We start from the raw sequence: 18,613 nt of genomic DNA, 5'->3' as shown, positions 1-18,613 counted from the left end.
GATTGCTGCTCCGGGACTGCTTCCCTCGCTCCGTCCCCTGCTCTAACTCCAACCAATGGCAATCATAGTCTGGCCTTTTGCCTCCATTCTCTGGGAACCTTAGTGGCACATTTATAAATAGCTGCATACCCCACTGCATTATCCTTATCCCTGATGCCCTTTTTGCCAGTGCTGGACAGAGCATTTATTGAACAACATGGGCATGTAGGAACCTGAGGACCTTATCGATCACACGCACACACACCTCTTTACATCGGCCTCTAATGACAGGTCAGTGAGATCCATCAACAGGAAGGAGCCTCTCACCCTTCAGCATCCAACCGATCTGAAACCAGAACTATAGCTCGCTCTGTGTGTGTCTCCACGTTTCCTGGCAGCTGCCCTGACCACTCCCTCCTCACCAGTTTGGCTACCTCAGCTCTCCAACCAAAGTCACATGGAGGACCTTAGATGGTAAGGGAAAAAATACCAACTGACTCCTTTGTGTGAGCCCCAGAGAGAAGCACCGAGACAATAAAACCAGTGCCATCTGCTGGGCTGGAGAATTACTGAACAGTCAGCAGATCCTTTCCTTGGGACAACCAGCAGACATCGTAATGACAGCCATGAGGAGTCGAAATGGATTTCACGATCTGACTCACACCAGTTCCTGTCCATCCACTATGTCTAAATGGAGAAGAAACCTATCCACCAAAAATCTAAACTTTAATCAGTTTTCCACAGGGGACAGTTTACTGACCCAAAAACCCATCCAGCTCCTAGTTCCCACTTTCATGACCACACTTCAACCTAGGATCTCATTTTAACATCTCACCTGAATGATCTTCCTCAGTACCACTATAAAAGCTCATATAATCCCTATAATTTGGAAGCAGGCCATTCAGTCCATACCAACCCTCTGAAGAGCATCCCACCCACACTCACCCCATCCCTGTAATCCTGAATTTCCCATGTTTAATCCACCTAGTCTGTGCATTCCTGAACACTTTGGGTAATTGGGCATGGCCAATCCACCTAACCTGCATATCTTTGGGTTGTGGGAGGAAACTGGAGCACCCAGAGGAAATCTATACAGACCCAGGAGAATGTGCAAACTCCACACAGACAATCACACAAGGGTGAAATTGAACCTGGGTCCCTGGCACTGTGAGGCAATATGCTAACCACTGAGCCACTGTGATGCCCCATATTGGTTGTGATTACATATACAGCTCAATACAGATTGTACAGGGACTTGAACCCTGGACCTTGTGACATAGAAGCAAGTGAGTTGCCACTGAAACCTGGTACATCCCATCAAATTAAGAACCTTAACTGAAGCCAAGATATAAAGCAGTACAAACAGTACAACATGCATTAAACCACAGGATGACAGTCCAGGAGGAAATGGATGAAGACCTCTCCACCCAGGTTGACCATTCCCCTCCCATCATGCACCTTGCTCAACAATGATGAACCTGCCCCTTTTGCTGTATGCTTCACAGCCCTACATTATATTGGTCATCAGTCGACAATTCAGGGTGCCTTGGGTGTTTGAATATGCGCGGCTTTACTATAAAACGACTTTTATCCTTTGAAATAAAATTCAGGAGAATGACCCTGGGGTTTTTATATCTTTACTTTTGAAGCCTTCAGAGCTCTTTATGTTTATTCACATTGTTCCTGGAATCTATAAAAACCACTGGGGCCGCACCTGATCAATATCCTTGACAGTTTATTAAATATGTAACTCATACTGCAGCAATGATTAATGTAAATGACAGTCTCCTGAAGCAAACTCTGTACACAAAGCATTTTCTATGCGCAAAGTTCTTGAAGCATGAAAACATAAGATATATCGGTTTTATGCATGGTTATGTGAAAAATAGACTAGAATAGTCTTCAAAAGTTTGTTTGTCTAATACTGGAGTTCAAAATAAAAGGCGAAACAAAACAATGGGTTGAATCTTATGGTGTTTTGGCAAAGTCTAATGTTCGATGAGTTTCATAGAAGGTATCTCTCTGCAAGTCCAAGAGAGATCACTGACACTATTGTCCCATTAACTATTTGCCTTGTCTGTTGTCCAATGCTAGCCCAATTCTTCCGCTTGCCATAGCGAGAGGTCCTCATTACTGACAGGATATCCTGGAATCCCTGCTGCCAACCCCATCTTTAAAAGACCATTTATACACCCCAGTCAAGACTGTCAGTCCGGGGCAGACCTGCACGCTTTGTGACATTTGGCCCAAACAAGGCAAATATGGAGAAATTGGCACCCATCTTTGTGGGCAGGGACCCGGACCTCCTGATGGATGTGGTGGTCAGAAGAGGGAGGGACATCCTCTTCCCACAAGATGGCAGAGGAGTTTATGGCAGCAGAGTCTGGCAGGTCAGTCCAAAATGGCCGCCGGTGTCAGTGTAGTCTCAGGAGGAATGCGCGACAGTGTAGGAAGAATGACCTTCATTGCTCCAAGTGACATCACCTTCTTTCTGCTACCTCACACTCCCTCTATCTCTGCTATTGCATCCACCTCTTAGCATGTCTCATGCTCTTACCTCTCTCACTATTGCCTGCATATTTCCCATCTGGAATTCTTTGCACGACTTTGAATTGCTGCTAGAAAAATGTCTATTATTTATCATTCTTCTGTTACACTATAACCTACATCTTATGCACTTTATACCGTGCACGGTTGTGTAGTTTGTGCTGTCCATGTAGCACCCTCGGTCCTGGAGGAACGCTGTCTCATTTTTACTGTATCAGCTGTATCTGGTAGAAATAATAAGTAAAAGCTACTCTCCTCTCTACACTACTCTAACACGCTCTCCTACTCAAAATGATCCACACCACCAAAGTTTCCTTAAATTATTTTTTGGGCTATGTGGATCCCCCAAGTTTGAGTGAAGCAGCGGTTTCTGGAAGTGGAGGCCAATGAGTAGGTGTGTCTCCTGTACTAGCACCGACATCTGCAGCAACCACTTTCACCTTACACAATGCTTCCCTTGTGTCTAATTCCAGGGTGAAGCAGCCCACAAAAGGGGAGATAGAGCCATGATGGACATAAATTTGGCTCCTCATTCCTCACAAGGAGAGGATCCTGATCGTGACCACCCCAAGCAGCCACATGACTGTGTCCATGTCCCAGGCCTGATATCAGAAGCTGCCCTTGACAGACTGTACTGGCACCCCCTGACTGAAACCTGTCTCCCTTGACTTGACTGAGGATTATTTCCCGCAGACTTTGAGACTTTGAAGCAAAGATCTGAAGAAAGGTCACTGGACTCGAAATGTTAAGTCTGCTTTCTTTTCGCAGTTGCTGTCAGACCTGCTGAGTTTCTCTAGCATTCTCTGTTTTTGTGCATTTGAAGCATATGCAGTATATTTTACTGCTGGTACATGGTGACATGATTGGCATGGCATAGTGCCATGCAGCAACATGCCCATCCCCTTGACTGATGACTGCTGCCAACCATGACAAACTACCTGGCTGTGTGTCTACACTTAAGGGCACGGCAAGGCAGACAGAGTATGAGCATGATGGTTTTGGCTGAGGTGGAAGACGAGGCCAGGCAAGAACACTGTGAGCATCCAGGAATGTGCTAAATGAGTGAACACTGAGGGAAAAGGTCAGCAGTCCTGAGATGCACCCTAGACTAATCCATGAGATGGGATCCTCCCCCTGCACTACAATGAGAAGTGCCGGTGCATTCCAAATGGTGGCTTTGAAGTGGAGAACTGTATTCTAAGTGCGGCAGAAATATGCTACGATGATATGGTGAGACTAGCTGGTTTTCTACCTCAAACAACAGCACAGAAACAGATGACCTGGTCATGATCACATTGCTGTTTGTGGGAACTTACTGGGTGCATGTTGACCCCCACAGATACTAAGATTAAAGCTGTACCCATGCGGTGGCTGGGACATTTTCTGTGTGATGGCTCAGCGGTGAGCACTGTTGCCTCCCAGCATTGGGGACCCAGGTTTGTTTCTACATCCAGGGAGCTGTGTGGAGATTGCACAGTTTCCCTGTGTGTGTCTGGGTGCTCTGGTTTTTCCCACAGTTCACAGAGGTGCAGGTTAGGTCGATGTGGTATATTAAATTTCCCATAGCGTCCAGGGATATGTAACTTAGGAGGATTAACCATGGGAAATATAGGGGTGGGGCTGTGTCTGGGTGGGATGCTCTTTGGAGAGTCAGTGTGGACTCATGGACCAAATGGCATGCTTCCACACTGTAGGGATTCTATGAAAGTTTTATTTTCTGTTCAGAAGATTCTGGCTTCCTGTTGGGACCCTTTCTCTCCCTTTTCTACTACTTTTTCAAACAACCTGTTCTGATGTCAATTCCTTCTTCTCTTTCCCTCTCTCCAACCATGGTCATGCTGCAGGTGAAGGTGCAAATAAGATGAATGTCATTTCTCTGCATGAAAATTCAATTCAGTGAAAACAATGTGTAATTCCTTTGCAAACCACGTGGGAAAACACGGTGATCATTTTGCACTGAGCTAGTATATTGTTATATTCTCATGAATCATATGCTGGGAAATGTGATACTCATTTCATTCGAGACAGTATTGTAGCTTAGTTTAATGAAGTTGTTGCAAAATGCATGTCAAGTGTTTTGGTTAGCTTAAAATCCCCGTTTTGCATCTCATTGAATATGAATACCGTTGAAATGATTACAAATTGTTTTGTAAAATTCGATTGCATTTTCTGGCCTGGTATTATAATTTGAGATAAGCACAGAATGACAAAATAGTCAAGTTACAATCCAAACATTTGACAAAAGGTGCCATGAAATTTGACATAGTCTGCACATTCTTGAGAATGGTCAGTCCAAGTGATTTCTCCTTCATTCGTCATTCTTGGTGAATTTCTGGACCCCATTCTCGGAGAGCAAAATGGTTTGTGTCTCACTTGGAAGTCAAAATTTCAAATATAACATGTGTTAAAGTTCAATGTAAGAAACCAGCTGGTTTGATTTGATGTATATCAAATATGCAGCGAGAATAGACTTGGCAGTTCCGCCTGAATTAAAAAGAAACACTGAGATAGGACCAACAGGGAAGAGCTCTGTCACGGTCTCTTTAACCAATTTGCATTTTATAATGCCAAAACATTCAGAAATTAATGCTGTAGGCAAGCACACACACATTCGCAGAAGGCCAACATGAATAAAAAGGCGTAAAAGGATTTAAAAATAGTTTGCCAATAGGCGTTAGGGAGAGCGTGAGCACATATGGCAAGAAATACGAGAATTACTTGCATGTGGTGTTTGGGGACTAGGAATGCTGTTGGAGCTCCCAAATAGTGTCCATGACAAATGTAGTGGGGAATGTACATTTTCAGGGTGAATCGTGTAGCTAATGAAGGTATTAACATGCATCAAGAAAATACTTGACATAAGCTCGTAGAGCAGGCAAATCATAGGCATAATGCTATTTTGGGCTGTAATGTTCCAATTCACACCTTTCCTTAACCTGGCACATCTGATCACACCTTCAGAAGCAGGAAGAATCTGGTACCAGTGTTATTTACATAAACATCAATTGCTTATGGATTAATTGCTGGTTGATTTCTTCTGGTTGTATGTGACCCAATGTTTGGCTATATAGTACAGTTGCTTAAATTTATAAAAGGGAGTATTGTGGCAGGGTCTGGAAGATTTGTTCCTGACTTTGTGCTTTTATACAAATCAATCGTTGTCTGACAATATTGTAAAATTCCATTTCCATCCAGGGTTTCTGGGGGAGGAATTCTACTCCATGAATCTCAGTGAGGAATAATATGTTAGAAGACTCCTTCCACAACAAAGTTCTTACTGAAATCTTCCTCTGGTTGAGTCACAGCTGGACCCTGAAAACAGTGATGGTGGATGTGAAAGTGACTATGGTGTTGAACCTCTATGTGAAACATTTCTTCCAGGTTTCAGCTGGAGACATCTCATTGTTTGTCATCTGTGCTGTGTGCAATAGACTACTGCGGCTCTCAGTAAGAGCTAATTACAGTGCATCAGCTTGTGATAAACAACTGAAGTAAATATTGGAAGGACATTGTGAAACTTGAAAGGGTTCAGAAAAGATTTACAAGGATATTGCCAGGGTTGGGGAATTCGTGCTGTAGGGAGAGGCTGAATAGGATGGGGCTGTTTTCCCTGGAACGTCAGAGGCTGAGGGGTGACCTTATAGAGGTGTATAAAATCATGAGGGGCATGGATAGGGTAAACAGACAAGGTATTTTCCTTTGGGTGGGGAAGTCCAGAACTAGACAGTATAAATGTAGGGCGAGAGGGGCAAGATATAAAAGGGACTAAAGGGGCAACTTTTTCACACAAAGAGTCGTGTGTGTTTGGAAAGACTTGCCAGAGGAAGTGGTGGATGCTAGTACAATTCCAACATTTAAAAGGCATCAGGATGGGAATATGAATAGGAGGCATTTAGAGGGATATGGGCCAAATGATGGCAAATGGGACTAGATTAGGATATCTGGTCTGCGAGGACGAGTTGGACCAAAGGGACTGTTTCCATGCTGTACATTTCTATGACTCTATCTAGCCTCACTCGGATGGCAGGAATGTCCATAGTTCTCAGACATAACTTGCTGGTGACAATGTTCACCTTATGTTTCTTTACTTTGACTCCCCTAATGTATTTGTCATTTAAACTCACATGCCTTCCATCCTCTTACCTCACCTCCCATTCCTTCAAATATGTTCTTCCCCTCTTACTTGCCTCTTTAATGATTAGATTCCCTACAGTGGCCATGCATGGAACATCCCAGCAGCTGGGGAATGAAGATTGTTGAGTGGATTCAGAGGAGGTAACAGCTTTACAACTGGTTCCTGGACAAATGTCTACAGCCTTGTTTTTAGATCACTGGGGAGAGACTTCTAGCAAGGAGGAAGTGCCCAGGCACCTTCATCGGTGGTTCCAAAAACCTTCATAGAGTTAAGACTTAGACTTTAAGATCAAGATGTCTTCCTTATCTTTTGGTTTTCTTTTATTGCTGCTGTTGTTTTTGTTTGAGATTTTAGTTTAGTAACCAAGATGGCGGCAGAGAACGTCAACTTTGTACACATTTCACTGTACTCATGTATTCTATGCTTGAGTATTCATGACAATAAAACCTAATTCTAAAATTCTGTTTTCTCCCTCCTGTGTGGAGAGAAAACTGCAAACTCCTGGTAGCTGTTGTCACTCACCATTTCCCTGTAAACTGCTCTCACTGGCAACTCCCTTGTTGAATTTAAAAGGAGAGAAACAGCATTCTGAGGCACTGAGAAAGGCAATCCCTAAATCAGTGACTGAAAGACTGAGAATTGGAGTATCCATCACTTTGCAACAGGAGCAAAGAATCTGAAGAAGTTGCGAGAAAACTAAAGGAAAACAACTCATTGACATCCGTGATCCGGACTGGTGCCTGAACTGTGCTTCTCTGATAGTCTTCCTTTCCCCATTCTTTGCTACCCCTGGATTTGTCTTGTCTCTTGATGTGTCTGTTCATGTATGTGTAGAGGAATTTTGAGAAGAGGTCGAGTTTAAGTTAGACAGTTATAAGTTAGCAATTCGTGATTCTCCCTTGCATAAAAAAGTTTTGATTACAATAAACAAATACATTACAATAAATAATTCAAGACTTATTTCAGATTTTAAAGCCATCAAGGAGTATGGGGAGAAAGCGAGGATAGGGCTTGGAGATAGATGATCATATTGAATGGCAGAGCAGCCTGTACTCCTAGTTTCTATGTAAAGTTAGTTTCCTTTTAATAATAAAAATGCCATTGTGCATATTACTTTAATCTGAATGAGATAGTTAAGTAAAATTGGATAATTCGGTGGTTTAATCAAATGTTCACATTTCTGATGATGCCGGGAATCATGAGGTTTGATTTCCAACGCCCTCCTTCAGGGAATTGTGACACCTTCCAAACCACTCTCCATCAGCTTCCCATCCCCAAATTACTTCACAAATTAAATGCAGGGTGACAGGGATAGGGTAGGGGGGCTTGGGTTTGGGTGGGATGTTCTTCGGAGGGTTGGTGTGGATTTGATGGGCCAAATAGCCTGCTTCCACACTGTCGGGATTCTATGGCTCTATTCTACATATTCACAAACAGAAGAACTGGAATCACGCAGTCGCTGGAATCAGATTTTTTTTAAAAATGTTTGTGACAGTACAATAGCTCAGTACAAATGAATATGTGGCTCTTTCAATTAGCCATGATTCTGCTTGTGGGTAAATGTGTTGAGCTCTAGGACACTGCATACAAATGTGTGGAAATCTATCAAGCAGCTTTGATTAATGTATTGCTGAATAATATTGCAGTATAGATAAGAAAAAATGATTTCCTAATCATGCTCTCTAAATTACAGACCATTTTCCTAACATCCCTGAGCAAAGTTTGAAGATGAATGCTTCTAATTCACACATTTTTTTCTGGGCAAATTAGTCAATCATGCTCATTACAAATTGTGTACCTTTTTCACAGCAGTGGGTTATTTAGAATATGAATTTGTTCAGATGGTAGAGACTTGTACAACTAAATCTTGGTTTCCTCGGCTACAAATATATATACATTTGCATCTATAAATCTACTAATCGTTATGCAGTTTCCAACAGCGAGCAGCATTATATGTGTTTGAGATTTGCAGGTCTCAAATAGAAGCAGCCTGAATTAAATGGACAGCCCCAGGGAGAGGAATAAGTAACGGTTGGTCGATAATTAGCACTGCTGCTTCACACTGCCAGGGAGCTGGGTTCAATTCCAGCCTTGGATGACTGTCTGTGTGGAGTTTACATGTTCTCTCTTTCTGCGTAGGTTTCCTCCAGGGGCTCTGGTTTCCTCCCACAATCCAAAGATGTGCAGGTTAGGTGGATTAGTCATAGGAAATGCAGGGTTACAAGGATGGGGTGTGTCTGGGTGGAATGCTCATCAGAGGGGTGTGTGGACTCAATGGGCTAAATGACCTGTTTCCATACTGTAGGGGTTCTATAATTCTAATTAAGTTTCAGAGATAAAGATAAACAAGATGACTAAAAAAGAACTTCTCAACTAGAAGTTCAGAATTCCAACCTCAGTCACTTCATGATCTGACATCCAATACTAATGGCAGTTTAACTTAGTTGAAAAACTATAAGACCATACGACATAGGAGTAGAAGTAAGGCCATTTGGCCCATCGAGTCCTCTCTGCCATTTAATCATGGCTGATGGGCATTTCAATTCCACTCACTTGCACTCTCCCCATAGCCCTTAATTCCTTGTGAGATCAAGAATTTATCAATCTCAACCCTGAAGACATTTAACGTCCCGATCTCCACTGTACTCTGTGGCAATGAATTCCACAGGCCCACTACTCACTGGCTGAAGAAATGTCTCCTCATTTCCATTCTAAATTGACCCCCTGTCCTAATCACTTTGCCTAATGGAAACTACTTCCCAGCGTCCACCCTTTCTAAACCATACATTATCTTGAAAGTTTCTATTAGATATCCCCTCAACCTTCTAAACTCTAATTAATACAATTCCAGGATCCTCAGCAGCTTATCGTATGTTAGGCTTATCATTCCAGGGATCATCTATGTGAATCTCCGTTGGACCTGCTCCAGTGCCAGTATGTCCTTCCTGAGGTGTGGGGCGCACAGTTGGACATAGTGTTCCAAATGGGGCCTAACTAGAGCTTTATAAAGTCTCAGAAGCACATCACTGCTTTTATATTCCAACCCTCTTGAGATAAATGACAACATTACATTCGTTTCTTAATCACAGACTCAACCTGCAAGTTAACCTTTAGAGAATCCTGGGCTAGCACTCCCAGGTCCCTTTGTACTTCAGCTTTATTAATTTTCTCACGATTTAAAAATAATCCATGCTTGTATTCCTTTTTCCAAAGTGCAAGACCTTGCATTGCTCACATTGAATTTCATCAGCCATTCCTGGACCACTCTCCTAAACTGTCTTAATCTTTCTGCAAGGCAAAAGTGAGGACTGCAGATGCTGGAAACCAGAGTTTAGATCAGAGTGGTGCTGGAAAAGCACAGCAGGTCAGGCAGCATCTGAGGAGCAGGAATTCCTGCCCTTCCTGATGAAGGGCTTTTGCCCGAAACATTGACTTTCCTGCTCCTCGGATGCTGCCTGACCTGCTGTGCTTTTCCAGCACCACTCTAATCTAAATCTTTCTGCAGCCTCCCCACCTCCTCAGTACTACCTGCCTGTCCACCTAATTTCGTATCATCGGCAAAATTCACCAGAATGCCCCCCCAGTCCCTTCTTCCAGATCATTAATATATAAAGTGAACAACTGCGACCCCAACACTGAACCACTTGTCACCGGCTGCCATTCCGAAAAAGAACCTTTTAACTAAACTCTCTGCCTTCTGTCAGGCAGCCAATCCTCAATCCATGTCAGTAGCTCACCTTGAACACCATGGGCCCTCACCTTACTCAACAACCTCCCATGAGGCCTTTTGGAAGTCCAGATAGACCACATCCACTGGGTTTCCCTGATCTAACCTACTTGCTATCTCTTAAAAGAATTCTAACAGGTTTGTCAGGCACGATGTCCCATTACTAAATCCATGCTGACTTCCTCTAATCCGACGCTGCACTTCCAAGAACTTAGAAATCTCATCCTTAACGATGGATTCTAGAATTTTACCAATAACCGAGGTTAGGCTAATTGGCCTATAATTTTCCACCTTTTGTCTTGCTCCTTTCATGAGCAAGGGACTTACAACAGCGACTTTCCAACCATCTGGGACTTTCCCTGACTCAAGTGACTTTTGAAGGATCACAGCCAATGCCTCCGCTATTTCCTCAGCCACGTCCCTCAGAACTCTAGGATGTAGCCCATCGGGGCCAGGAGATTTACCAATTTTTAGACCTTTTAGCTTTTCTAGCACTTTCTCTTTCGTAAAGGCTGCCTGACTCTCCATAATGTGTGGGATATTACTCATGTCTTCCACTGTGAAAACTGAAGAAATGTACTTATTAAGCTCTTCAGCTATTTCCTTATCTCCCATCACTAGCTTTCCAGCATCAACTTAGAGCAGCCCAATGTCTACTTTACCTTTCGTTTGTTTCTTATGTATTGAAAGAAACTTTTACTATCATTTCTAATATTACTGGCTAGCCTACCTTCATATTTGATCCTTTCCTTCTCTTTGTTATTCTCTGTTTGTTTTTGTAGCTTTTCCAACTTTCCCAATGCTCTTGGCCATTTTATAGGCTCTCTCCTTTTATTTGATAAATTTCCTGACTTCCTTTGTCAGCCATAGCTGTCTAATTCCACCACCCCCCCCCCCCACCCTCTGAATAATCTTTCTTTTCTTTGGGATGAACCTATGTACTGAGTCATCAATTACACCCGAAACTCCTGCCATCGTTGCTCTACTGTCTTCCCCGCTAGGCTCTGTTTCCAGTCGATTTTTGTCAGTTCCTCTCTCATGCCCCTGTAATTATTTAACTGTAACACCATTACATCGATTTTGCCTTCTCTCTTTCGAACTGCAGACTGAACTCTACTATATAATGATCGCTGCCTCCTAAGTGTTCCCTTACTTTAAGATCTTTTATGAAGTCTGGCTTATTACATAGCACTTAGTCCAGAATAACCTGCTCCCTTGTGGGCTCCATCACAAGCTGTTCCAAAAAAGCCATCCTGTAAGCATTCCATGAATTCCCTTTCTTTGGATCCACCAGCAACATTATTCACCAGTCCACCTGCATATTGAAGTCCCCCATGATCACTGTGACCTTGTCTTTCTGAATGCCCTATCTATTTCCTGGTACATCTTGCGCCCCGGTCCTGACCACTGTACATAACTTCCATTATGGTTTATTTTTGCTTTTGTGGTTCCTCAACTCCACCCACACATCATCTGACCTGATGTCATTCAGTGCCATAGATTTAATGTCATTTTTAACTAAGAAGGCAACCCTGCCCCCTCGCCCCCCTCTGCCCACCTCCCTGTCTTTTCGATAAGTTGTAAATCCTTGGATGTTTAACTGACAGTCCTGAACCCCCTGCAACCATGTCTCTGTGATGCCTACCACATCATAATTATTCATAATGATTTGTGCCGTTAATTCATCTACTTTGTTACGAGTACTACGAGATTCAGGTAAAGTGCCTTAATGCTAACTTTCTTATCATTATTAGAGATATTGGAAATCATAAGATGTCCTAAGTTATCCTTCCTTTTTGCTGCATTCCTAGAGTGCCTTGAGCTTAAACCCACTTGCACACATGCTTTCCTGCTGATTATCTTTCCAGTTAACTGCATACTCCCTATCGCTTTCGCTTTCCCATCCCCACTGACTCAGAAGCTTAAAGTCCTACTGACCACCCTATTTATCCTGTTCACTAGAACACTGGATCCAGATCGGTTCAGATGGAGACTGTCCCAATGGTACAGATCCTCCCGGTTCCAAAACTGATGCCAGTATAGTTTGCAATTATCATACCTCGGACATAATTTTGCACCAATTTTGTTGAAAGACAATTAAAGAAGAAGATCATTGTAGGGGTTGTTAAGAGGCTATTCAGAGGTGGCACTGAGTGACAGACCAATCATTGATCCAGGACATAGTTCAAAGTAGAGATGAGAATCTTTGTGAACAGAGCACGAGGCAGCAGACTTCAATGAGGCTCATTAACACAGCAACAGACTGAGCTGCATAATGCATGCAGTCAACATGAGACTTCACATGAATTCAGAAATGTTCTTCAAATTTTGACCTCACTTTAGCTGGCATGGTGAAAAGTTTTCTGCTTTGAAGCTGATTTAAAGTTACAATGCTCAATGCTTTTATTTCTGTGACTAAAAAGAACTCAAGCAAACCTCACTGGCTTGGAATGATTTATTGATGTTTGTGGTTTTAACATTCCTCAATTAAAATCCAAGTTCAATTTAAAACAAAAAAAAATTACATCAAAAAAATGCTGATCCGGTGACCTGACTCCCAAACAATGACACCTGAGATGTGTTTTATTGTGATGACAGCTCTAACATTATCTCTTGAGCGAGGTTAAGGTGGATTACTGATTCCAGGGAACCTTAATCCAGTTAAGATTCCAGAGAATTCCACACAAAAATTGGAGCAAAAATCCCAGTGTAGTACTGAGGGAGTGCTGCACTCCCAGAAGTACTGTCTTGCAGAAGAGGCCTGAGAAGAAGTTCCTTTTTGCTCTTTTAAATGAGCCTTCTTGTTGCAGGCAAGGCATACTGCGTTAATGGAAGGACTGGAAGTGCTTTCTGATACCGCATGAGCAAGGAATGATAGTGGCGACTGTATTGCCAGGTGACTTATGGTTAACAAACTGGACTGTGGGTTCCCAAGGAAATTTTCTAAAGAAGGGATGGCTCTACTTATTGATTTCAGGCTATTTCAATAATCTCAATCGATATGAGGTGCTCTTTAGGCTGCAAAAACAAATCAGAAACTCATTGAAGATGTCAACTGCAATGCAGTCTTGGGTAAACTTACTTCATTGGGTCCCCTAGTCAAAGCAATCTGATAAACCATGGCTTCCCAAACTTTTAAATGTTTCCATGGTACTATTATGAAGAAGAGCGTGGGAGATACTCTTGGATTCCAACAATTTTTGTTCTTCAACTAACGTCCGAAGAAACAGCTTATTTGATCATTACCACATAGTGCGGAATCTTGTGGGGGCTTGGCCAATTTGAACTCTGTTGAGATTTGTCCTGGAATTAAACAAGAAGTCTATCTCGATGATGCAGGACACTTAGGACAGACAGCCCGGCAACCACCTGAAAGACAATTGTAAGTATACTTTGCATGTATTGATGAACACTCAGTTCACAGTATGGACCAGATGGATCTCAGAGCTTCTGACTTGCTCACTTAATGCCTACTGGTAAGTCTGCATCATCCTTATCTTGCCTTTTGCCTTGTCTTGTCATTGCCAAATACGGCAGCCACACAGCCAGGCAACTGTCCCGGCACTAGAGCAGGCAGGCAGCAGCATTTCAATGTGAGGTGTTGGTAAACTCCAAAGTGCAAGTTGAGTGCTTAACTGTACTCATAGTGAGTCTAGAACATGCCCCAATTATGTGCTGAGGGGGGTAATTTGCTGACATGCCCCTCTGTGGACAAAGGGTGAAGATAGTCGCTATCCATGGAGCGAGTGATCTCATGGGGGACTGCTGGCCAGGATGGATCCTGGAGAAGAAGCTGGGAGCTGGAGCCTCCTGATGTCCACTTACCCTTTCATGTTGGGAATTGCCATCATCTCCCCACTGTGTGGGGAAATAGCATACTGTACATAAATGAAAGTGGTTTATAATGAGATGTTAATGTAAATACTCAATTGTATGCAAATAGGCCTCTCACTGGTGATGAACTTGTCTCACTGATTTTTTTATCTTGCGGTTGGAAATCTCCACTTTCCATTCTCACTATAGTTTACCAACAGACCCACCATTCCACATATCATTCTGGGGCTGGTTCTGTCTAATATTTCATTGCAGGGATTTTCTGTTCAATCAACACCAACAATTCTAAGGCTATAGGAGGGGCTGACAGAGGTGGTGTTGGCGTACAGCTGCATTTCATCAATGGGACCAAATGTTCTGTTGGACAGAACTTAACACAGATCCCTAGGGGCTCCAGAGGTATTTAAGCAGGACTTATACTGGTGCCAGAATTGGTCTCTAGGTCCTGAAAGAACACAGACACTCTAAAGGCCACAAAGAATAGACAGCTGTGACGATGCAATGGTTCTATGAGGTATATTTTGTCCTTTTTTTTCTGGAAGAGAGATTTTCAGACAGAGGTACTGAGCTGTCTATTGAAAGCCCATAAAGTAATCATGTGTGAGGTCTTGTGTTGTTTTTTAAATTAGGACAATGGTAGCAGACTTAATGGATGGGGCAAATTCCCGCACAACCAGGATTTTTTAAGTTCAGTTCTTTAATGTTGTTGTTGTTCTGTTCGCCAAGCTGGGAATTTGTGTTGCAGACATTTCATCCCCTGTCTAGGTGACATCCTCAGTGCTTGGGAGCCTCCTGTGAAGCGCTTCTGTGATGTTTCCTCCGGCATTTATAGTGGTTTGTCTCTGCTGTTTCCTGTTGTCAGTTCCAGCTGTCCGCTGCAGTGGCCGGTATATTGGATCCAGGTCGATGTGTTTGTTGATAGAATCTGTGGATGAGTATCATGCCACTAGGAATTCCCTGGCTGTTCTCTGTTTGTCCAAAAATTGTACTGTTGTCCCAGTCAAACTCATGTTGCTTGTCATCTGCATGTGTGGCTGGTCGTGTCGTTTCGTGGCTAGTTGGTGTTCATGGATACGGATCGTTAGCTATCTTCCTGTTTGTCCTATGTAGTGTTTTGTGCAGTCCTTGCATGCGAGCTTGTACACTACATGGGTTTTGCTCATGCTGGGTATCGGATCCTTTGTCCTAGTGAGTTGTTGTCTGAGAGTAGCTGTTGGTTTGTGTGCTGTTGTGAGTCCTAGTGATCATAGTAGTCTGGCTGTCAGTTCAGAAATGTTCTTGATGTATGGTAGTGTGGCTAGTCCTTTGGGTTGTGGCATGTCCTCATTCCGTTGTTGGAATGCTGGAGGAAATATCACAGAAGCGCCTCACAGAAGGCTCCCAAGCACTGAGGGTGTCACCTAGAAACGTCTGCAACACAAATTCCCAGTTCACGAACAGAACCACAACAACGAGCACCCGAGCTACAAATCTTCTCACAAACTTTGATCAGTTCTTTAGTAATAGCAGTTGCTGGGTCTTGAAGCTGGATGGAAGGTCCAGCAAATCTCTCCCTGCTACTCTATCTCAAAGATGTCTCTTGATGTTTTTCCTCCTTGCCTGGAGAATTATTGTGAGACAATCTAGTGTCCTGGATTTACCTTTGTCAAGGGTGTGTTTACAGGATGTAACTATGTTGGAACAGTTCCTGTTTAGCAGTAAAATAATCTAGTATTCTGTTGTTATTCCAATTGCTTTTTTTCTTTTGTTGTATTTTAACAATAGTGCATGAATAAAGTGCGTTTTGCTTCAAATCTTGTAGTTTGACCAATCAAATTGCATCCAGCATGCAACACCTTACACTTACTTGTAAAATAAAAAAAATGTTATGGTCTAGACTATCTTCTGATTATACTTTGAGGGGTTTTGGTCTCACCCATGAGTGGCATGGTGGCTCTGTGGTTAGCACTGCTGCCTCATAGTGCCAAGGATCTAGGTTCAATTCCAGCCTTGGGCGACTGTGTGGAGTTTGCATATTCTTCCCCATATCCATGTGGATTTCCTCCGGGTGCTCCGGTTTCCTCCCACAGTGATGAATTGGCCATGGGAAAATGCCCATAGTGTTCAGGGGATGTGTTGGTTAGCTGCGTTAGTCAGGGATAAATATAGAGGAATGGGTCTGGGTGGGTTACTGTTGGAGGGTCAGTATGGATTTGTTGGGCTGAAGGGCTTGTTTCTACACTGTAGGGATTGTAGTCTATGACACAGATCTTAGAATCTCAGGAAACATCAATGAGCAAAGTATCTGGAAGTCAAAATTACTCAGGAGCCCATGAATGTGAATTCCAGCCCCATTTGCAGTTTTTTTGTTTGGTGGTGAACACATTGAAATTGCAATCACATGCAGCAGTTCTCGGACAGGTAACCATCCACATCAAAAAGACCTGGATTTGTGGATGAGGTTAATTCTGTCTTGTTCTCTAAACGAAGACAGTCCAGCTCAACTTGAAATCAAGTAACTAATCCGTAGCAATACCAAATGAAGTTCATCATTTCATTTGAGTTGAGATATAAATAACTTGTCTTTCTATTCCAGAATATGAATAACAAAATTAGTAAAAGGCATGTCAGGAGTTTGTTTTGACAACCCAGTTCATCAGGGTACTGTACCCTGGTGAGCTGTTGAATAATATTGTTTAAGTTGATTGTGTTATGAACATATGGCTTTGGGATTGCTGCTGCACTTAATAAATCTATCGCCCAGACAATCAAGAGATTTTCATCTCGTAAGTCAGGTGCAAGCAAGTTTCTACTGTCATCTCTTATTGAGTGAGACTGGTTTGTACTGGTTTCCTGCCAATCAGCTCTGTGATTTTTATCTGTGATTTTAATGTGCTGACAAATGTAATCAATGAAGCCTCAACTCTCTCAAGTGGTTTTGGAGACACGTTTGCTTTCCTACCAATCGCTGTCCCCTCGTAGGAAAATAAAATGTTTCTGAGCTGAGATGGAAATTGCTGATTTTCCTCGCTGAAGGTGCAAAAGAATAAAGGAAAAGACTTACATTTCTATATCACCTTAGGACGCCCAAAGTGCTTTGCAGCCAATCAAACACTTTTTTGAAGTATTGTGATACAGGAAATGGAAATGCTAACTTGCCCATAGAAAAGGCTACAGATTGAATTTTATGTTTGGGCTAAGTGCTCAATGTGTCAAGCATTGTGAAGCCTAGTGAGATTTTTTACTGTATCTTACTACACACACACACACACACAAACCTTATGAACTACCTACCTCAGCCTATGGCATTCTTCTCATTTAGTTCTATGGCCATCTTACGATGTGCTGTTCCTGGAATAATTCGCCACTCAGTGGACAATCACCAGAGGACCAGCAGCCCTGGAGCAGCCCTGGTGCCTGTGTTATATTTCGAAAGTCACTGCAGACCCAAACGAGCACTGGCATTGCGAAGCTGCACTGCTCGCTGATGGACAGTCACGTCAAAGAATGGGAAGATGGAGTTCCGTTTCTGACAGGGTCCTGGAGATCCCGGTGGAAGGGTTGGTACAGAGGAGGGATGTCCCTTTCTTTACCCAGCCAACTGGCAGAGGACGCCGTGCCCCCCAGTGTTAGCAGCCTGTTCCCAGGTCAGTGGGTCTTCCACAGTCCAGAGGAGGGGTCAGCAGTGACACCATCACAGCAAGTGCCATACTCTTATCTCTGCTGCCTCACACTCACTCTGTCTCCGTGACTGCATCCACCTCATGTCAACACCCTGCACTGCCACTCTCACTATTGCCTGCAACATCTCCACTCATTTACTTTCACCTCCCAAACCATTAACCCCACGTGCCCTCTGTGCTGTTGCTTGCTCATTCACATGGGGTGCCTCACCATCTTTCACCACCTGCACCAGCTGTGCCAACCACTTCCATCTCACTCAATATAGCCCTTTCCAGGACAGACGGCCCTCAATGGGGCAGAGAGAGGCCTTGGGGGTGGAGAGGTGCCTGACATCAGACTCCTCACCCCCTCCCAGGAGAGAAGGGCAGGACCGCTCCTACAAGGATGCTGAGACAGCCATGTCCCACCAACCGAGTAAGCACACTCTTCATTCCACTGTGTCTCTCCCATTAACTGTGGCATCCTTTGCACATCATGGACCTTGGTGTTTTCTCTCTCTATTGGATCTTGCAGGTACCAGCGCAATGTCCATGAGAAATATCTGAGGCAGAAACACCCCCAGGACATTGGCACACCAAGGATTGCCAGAGACCAGGTACCCACGCTACACCATGAGGCTCCCATCTGCCCAAACCACATGCTTGCTCAACTTCCTCCCATGGGCAGGTACACAGCCGCCAACCAGAGTCAGGATGCAGCCTCACTGAGGGGTTGCTAAAAAAGTGCAT

Source organism: Chiloscyllium plagiosum, unplaced genomic scaffold, assembly GCF_037043375.1.
Source record: "Chiloscyllium plagiosum isolate Xiang-an unplaced genomic scaffold, Cpla_swu_hap1 HiC_scaffold_23, whole genome shotgun sequence".
NCBI classification, from domain to species: Eukaryota; Metazoa; Chordata; class Chondrichthyes; order Orectolobiformes; family Hemiscylliidae; genus Chiloscyllium; species Chiloscyllium plagiosum.
The sequence above is the reverse complement of the archived record's forward strand: the minus strand, read 5'-3'. Positions refer to the sequence as shown.